Below are 7,646 nucleotides of genomic sequence, written 5' to 3'. Positions count from 1 at the left end.
GGACGATCATGAAAGCTGGAGACCAGAAAGAAGACCACTGCAATTTACCAAGTGAGAGATGATGGTGGTTTGCTCTTGAGTGGTGACCTGGACTAAAGAGCAAAGGGGTGAATTAAAGACATTTTTAATTTTGAATAGACCAAGAAAAGGAGATCTCAAGAATAATTTTAAGTTTTTTGGTTTGAGCAATTAGGTGGATATTGGTGGATTTAATGATAGAAGATGAGAGAAGTCAAAGGAGATTGAGAGGAGAGGCTTGAGATAAAGAGATACTTCCTCTTATCTCTGGGGTTTCAAAAACAATTCAGTCAGATCTATCCAGTGGCTCTGTCTTTTTTGTCTCAAGTTTCTCCAATTTGCCATCTGGGTATAAAATTATTGTTCAGAGTCCATCCCTGAACCTTTTTTGAATTTCCATTGTGTTTAGTTTGTATATGCACGGTAGTGGGAGGCTGTGTTATTTGGTTCACGACATCAGAAAGCTGAGCACTGAATCTCATTCATTGACTTAGTTCCAGGTTAACTGTGGGATTGATGATAAAGAAAATCCTCGGCTTTGATCTGTTTCATTATCAGTAAAATTTGAGAAGATTTGATCTACATTCATGGGAAAAAGAACAGAGATTATGGGTAAATACATAATTTGTCCTCATTGTTCTGTCCTTACAATGTCAGATAAGAAGCCCTCCTAAGAAGATGCCACTGTAGAAAAAAATTTAACCGTGGCCCTTAGTATCTTCAAGACTTGTCAGAAAGCCTTTGTATTATATGATATAATTTCCCAGGAAAGGGATATAGGTTTTACCAATTAAATGAGGCAGCAAATGTAATACAAGGATTAACTCCTGTTTTCAGCTGTTATCATCCTACAATGATACAGAAGCAGATCTCTAGAGAATTTCAGATTTTGTGTGATAGAATCTGAGGTCTGGCAGTCTTTTCCACGGAGAGTGTAGAAGTTCGCTGGTATTGCTTTCCTTTGGGTATATGAGGAATGAAATGAGGGGAAAAATAGAGGAAAGGGACATTCAACAGAAATTCTTTCATATATCCTGAAATTTGAGAAACATTATTTCTCAATGTGCAACAATACCTCTAGAAAGTTAAATGCATTGCTTTAATCAGATTGTTTCCTTCCTAGCTAAAGTTTTCAATATGGAGGGATATCAGATGGGATTGTGGAAAAGGGGTAAGGACCAGTAAGTTTGAAATATCTAGTCCCTGGGTATGGGTGAACAAGTTGTTGTTGGTTTGCCAAAATCTGTTCTGTGGATGAGTGAGATCTTGAATCTTCCACTTGGCAGTATAAGCCAAAGTCCTTAAACAGGGAATACCCAGGAGTCCAGACCAGGTGGGGAGATAATATCTATCATCCTAGATGTGTGGAAGGGCTTTTAAAATGATGAAGTGCTACAAAACTTGAAGTGATGTTATTTTTTGAAAAACTGATTATTATTGTCTATGAAATGACCATTCTTTTTTTTTTTTAAGGACTTTTTTTTTAAGATTTTATTTATTTGTCAGAGAGAGAGAGCACAAGCAGGGGGAATGGCAGGCAGAGGGAGAAGCAGACTCCCCGCTGAACAAGGAGAAAGATGTGGGACTCATCTCAGTGATGAAGTTCTAGAACATAGGTGAGGTTCGGTGAGGTGAGGTCCAGAGCCGATGACCAAGAAAGAATTCTTGAGACATCTTTGGTGCAAAATGGTGGTTTATTAAAGCACGGGGACAGGACCCATGGGCAGGAAGAGCTGGTGCCCCGTTATCCTGAGGAGTGGCTGATTATATACACAGGAGTTGGGTAGGTGAGAACAAAGGGGGTGATGTTAGTCTCTAAGGAATTTTGGAAGTAAGGTCTCCAGGACCTTGAGGGGCTAGCTACTGTTGGGAGAAAGATTATTTATTACTCGTAGTAAAAATCTTCTTGTGAGACCCTTCAGAGGTATATCAGTGGGCCATATGCTTGGGAATGATTCTCGACACTATCTTGGAGATCTAGAGATAAAGTTTCATATTTCTCCTCGCAAGTGTCCTTGTTAGTGAGATTTGGGATTAGAAGAAATTTAACTTTATTTAGGGCTTGAGGAACTGAGTTATTTGCCTCTGGAAATTGTGCTATTGTTAAGATAGCTTCTTTGTTGTAAATCTCTAGGACATTGGTAAACCAAGGGAGACTCCTGTCTTGCAGGATTGTGATCTCTGCAGGTTAACTATTTGTTTTTCTCTTAGGGCAGTCAGGGGTGCCTGAGGAATGTCACACATATTGCCCAGGGGAGAGGGTGGAGAGGGGGTGCAAGGTGCCAGCTTTTGCTTTGTCCTCAGCCAGCCTCCTGCTCCCTCATCATCAGCACCCTGAGATCATGACCTGAGACAAAAGCAGACGTTTAGCTGACTGAGCCACCCAGGCAGCCCTGAAATGATCACTCTTTTTTTTTTTTTTTAAGATTTTATTTATTTATTTGTCAGAGAGAGAGGGAGAGAATGAGAAGGCAAATGCTCAAGCAGGCCCAGTGACAGAGGCAGCGAGAGAAACAGGCTCCCCGCTGAGCAAGATACCTGATGTGGGACTGGATCTCAGTGGGATCATGACCTGAACCAAAGGCAGCCACTTAACTGACTGAGCCACCCAGGCAATCCTGAGATGACCACTCTTGAATCAAAAGTAACACCTCTGCCTCCTTAGAAGATCAACTTCAGTCACTGCAATATTTTTAATGAGGGGAATTCTTTATCTTTTGAGTGTACACTTGACTTCAGGAAACATCTATGCCACGTGAAGTTGATTCTGGGAAATAGGTTAAGGAAGGTTCTTTTTTGTTAAAAAATTCAGTTTTGATTATAAAACAATTTGCAAAATATCTTTGTAAGTTCTTCCCAAAACACTGGTGTCAAAATGGATCAGCGTGTGGCATCCCAGGGTGTCTCCTTTGAAGGAAGTTGACTATACAATTTCTTTCATGTTTATTTTAACAAATCAGCCTAGGATTACAGTTTGTGTGGTAGAGCCCAAGATCTGGCAGTCTTTCAGATGCCAAATGCAAGTTAGCAGTCCATGTTTTCTTGTGGGTATATTGAGATTGAAGTGGGGGGAAAATGGAGATTTAACTTATAAATTTTTATATTTATATAAAATTTTATATATTTATAAAATAAATAAATTTTATATATTTATTTATTTATTTATAGATTTTATTTATTTTATTTCTACAACTTCCATCATCAGATAAGAGGAGAGAGTTATCCAAAAAGTTTTTAAGCATATAGGTGTGTATTTTTACTGTACCTTAAAAGTACTTATTAGAAGTTTGAAAGTGGTTTGAAGATAATATTAATTTTTAAATATAAATTGTCCCATCCTCTGATGAAAATAAATCATAAATCCAGGTCACTTCACTGCTTATATTCTGAACCCTGCGCCATGATAAAGGAGTCAGATTCAGTGGAAAAGAGGATTTAAGATATCAGTTTGACTAATTATTTATTGTTTTGTTTTGTTTTGTTTTTTCCACTTGAGCCACTTTATCGCTGCGTCTATTTCTTACCTTCTGCATTTACCAAGTGTGGTGGGAATGCAGGGTAGCTCTTCCTCTACTCCTTATTTTCCCTCAATCCTCTTCATGATTCCTTCCTATGGGTGAAAACAGAGGGCAGAAGGGGAATACACATGCGGGACAGACGGAGCAGGAGGTTTCCCAGGGGGCTGGGGCATATGGATCAACTCTGCAGTGCCTGGAGTTGTTACTATGCTACGGGTTGTCTCAAAACAATAACGCCAGTCTCCTGCTCTACTGGCTGAGGCTGGCTGATATTTCTAGGCAAAATCAACAAGCTCTCAGCAAGCTGAGACTTTTAATGACCCCCAGGGAGCTTGGAAATTTGCTTGGGAACCGAAGTTTAACTTTCTCCCAGAAATAGATGTGGGGAGATGGGAAGGAATGCTTTGGGGGACTATGAGAAATGTGATGACATTGTATTTTTACAATGAAAGAAGCAGAGCATACTTAGAGCTAAAAGGGATTTCAGAGCTCTTGTTCTATACCTTCCTTCACTGATGGGGGTAAAAGAGGCCCACAATAGCACAACTAGTTCATGGCAGAGTCATAAGGAGATGGAGGATGTTCTGATCTCCTGTGCCAGCTTATTTTATGTGCATGTCTGTTTTGAAATTCAAGTTCATTCATTTTGTTCACTCATCCAAATAGCATTTTCTAAAACACAGACTTGGTGTTGAGATCTAGTAAATCTCTTTCTTCCCAGGAGACTAAGAGAATGATGATCATGAGATATCTCTTTGACTACATTTCCATTTGGACAATCTGAACATGGTCAGCTACTGCAAATGAAAGGTAATTTGGAAGTGAACACAGCAGGAGTGGGCTGGAGATAGGACGGCATGGTGAAAGAAACCACAGGCAGGAACCCAGCCAGGCTGGTGAGGAGGAACAGGTGGTCAGGTAATCAGGAAGCTAGAATCTATTTTCAAGGGAGTTAAAATGAGTAGTGAAGTCAGAATCTAAAGTATTCAGGCATGATGAGTGACATGTTCTCCAGCAGAGGCACATTGTTGATTTTATGAGGGTACTGCCAATGTTTTTGAAGGAACCCCTTAAAATCATGATGATAAGCAAAAAAATCAATTTTAAGACATACTTTTGGTATTTTAGCTTTGATAATTTTATTTTGACTACCAAGTTTTTTTTGGACCAGTTTGAAAGTTTCTGTGGAGAACAATTTCTTTATCCAAAAATAAAGCAAAACTATTTTTCTTTCTTTCCAACCTTTTTCTCATATACATATATATATATATATATATATATATGAGAAAATATACACATATGCACATATATATATATGTGTGTATACACACACACACACACACACACACACACATATATATATATGCAGTTTTTTTTCCATCTAATTTCCTTTTACTCTATAGTTGATAATGAATCCGATGGGTTGTTAATCTCTGTGTCTACAAAAGAGATTTTGGTAAAAGATGAGGCACTGATATATATATATATTTTTTTTTTAACTAAAAAGTGTATATATGATATCCTTTATTATCTCACAAGCAATTTATCCTAGATGTGCCAAGGCAAGGCTGTTAATGAGGTGCTGAGATTTCTGGGCCTAAGGCGGGGAAGAACTATATGTCTTCTTGAGATTTGGAGAAGCCTTATCCTATAACAGGTCAGATGAACTGCTTGTATTTAACCAGATAACCAGATACTAGAGAACAGAACAGAAGAGCCTCAACAGTCCTTATAGAGGCACATCTAGATGCTATCCAGAGAAGTGGGGATGCTAGCAGGCAAGGTACCACAGGTCTGACCAGTTATAATGGTTAGACCAGTTAGAAATGTCCTAAAGGAAGGAAATGGTGGTGTAGACAAAACAGACTAGAATAATGAGAGAGGCAGGCACCTAACTCTAGAATTAGGGGCTCTATATAGCTCAGGCTTTATTGCCTTAATATTTGGCTCTTTTTATTTCCCTGTGATCCCAACAGAAGATGATCCGGAGGCTACCAGAAGGTTGGAGAAGTTGGTTGATCGTTGTTCTATTTAGGTAAGTAGAATGTTGGAGGTAAGCCCCTATTTTTCTCACTTGTCTTATAGCAGACACTTGTAGGGTATGCTTCAGAAGTTCCCTAGCTGAGGGTAGGCAGGTAAATTTGATTTAAGGGTGTGGTGGCAAAAGTAATAGACCATTTGTTGCATATTAAAACCCATATTCTCCAAATCTGCATTTCAGCAATCAAGGTAATATTTGGATATTTTTTGCTTCCATTTCTGCATCTACTCAAGTGGTTCTAAAACTGAAGTTGGAGAATTGATTAATCATCAACCCTAATATTCCAACAGCAGAAGACATAGATTCAGTTTCTAAAGTAGATTTCAAGGGCACAGCAGGCCAGTAGGAGAAAGTGGAGCTGACTTTTCAATGGAGAAGGAAACCTCCCCTGGATTAGGCATGACTGGGCCCAGACTTAGTCTCAAGAGTTTACAGCAGACCAGAGCCTGAAATGAGGAGTCAAGGAGCCTCTTCTATGGAGAACTCAGAGAAGGAGATGGGAAGAGGTTCTCAAAGATAGGCAAGACATGAGGATAATCTCAGAATAATGGATCACCCATACATACAGAGTAATCTCTCCCAGAATTTCTCATGAGTAGGGGTTTTTTTTTTTGGGGGGGGGTGTCACACAGTGATCTGGCAACCCTTCCATAGGAATGAATTTCGACCTATTTACTTTAACACTCATGACTATTACTAGATGCATTGTGTCACCTGTCAAGTTGAATTCAGGGTCATACTCAGCCTCTGTCTAATACATTAGATTTTACACACACACACACACACACACACACACACACACACATCTATGTCCATATTTATTTTGCAAAAAAAAAAAATTGTATGAGTCTGTGACTCTAGGTGAATGAGTAACACAACAAAGTTGGTGACTAAAGAAAAAATGTGCTTTGTACAAGTTTAACCAAAGAAGAATTTTGACAGGAACTATGAAGATTTTTTAGGAGTAGGGAGAGGCAACATAATATACAGCAGGAAAGACAGTAAATGGGCTTTGATCCTGGTGCTGTAACGTGTGAGCTGGCAGTCTTTGGCAAACCATTCTTCTTTTATAAGTCTTATTTTTCTCACTGGTAAAATTATAATACTAATGTCTTACTCAAAAAGAGCCTTGAAAGTGACATGTCAAAATGTTTGTGAAAAGAACTGGCATAACACCCAGCACACAGGATATACCCAACTCTCTTGATTTCAGTCTGAATTGTGTTTTTAGCTTAAATTATTTTGAGAATAATTAGCATTCTTATTTCCCTTTTTTTCTTGTTCAACTAAAATGCTAGACTCCAGAGGAAGGAATTTAGAATGCCTCCATGACAGGAGTGTGGGGACTGAGTGTTTGCGGTGTTTTGTTTGATTTGGAATTGTAGAGCTCAATTAGGAATTAAGGTAAGCGTAGGGACAGAGCTATTAAGGAAATTGGAAGGGAACAGACAGTCCTGGAATGTGACAACTCCTGTTTGATTTTAAATGTAAGTTAAATATTAATTATTCTAAAAAAAAATCCCACAGAGCACCCCCTTCTTTTTTTTTTAAAGATTTTATTTATTTGACAGACAGCAATCACAAGTAGGCAGAGAGAGAGGAAGGGAAGCAGGCTCCCCGCTGAGCAGAGAGCCCCATGGCAGGCTCCATCCCAGGACCCTGGGATCATGACCTGAGCTGAAGGCAGAGGCTTTAACCCACTGAGCCACCCAGGCGCCCCCCCTTTTTTTTTCTTACACTGATAGATTGTTGGTGGCTTGCCTCACACACTAATTTATTTGGAGGGGAAAAGAAAGTCTTCAGATGATCCTTTTTGCGTAAGAAAAAAGTCTTCCAAACAGCTCCCTGTCGCCAGCATCAACAGCAGCTGAACAGGGTTCAGTTGTTGCATAGTGAGAATTATTCTTTTCATTTTAAAGGAATCAAAAATGTTTGGGGCAAACAAGAGCCCTGGTTACACATGATCAAAATAAGGAAATATTAGATTTGCTTATGGAAAGTGTTGATAAAGTCTACTGCTGAAGTCTGAGGACACTTTGTATTGTTCCACAAGGATTTTGAAGAAAGGA

This window comes from Lontra canadensis, unplaced genomic scaffold (assembly GCF_010015895.1).
Source record: "Lontra canadensis isolate GAN:19392208 unplaced genomic scaffold, GSC_riverotter_1.0 scaffold56, whole genome shotgun sequence".
Lineage (NCBI taxonomy): Eukaryota > Metazoa > Chordata > Mammalia > Carnivora > Mustelidae > Lontra > Lontra canadensis.
Note: the sequence above shows the minus strand (reverse complement) of the source record.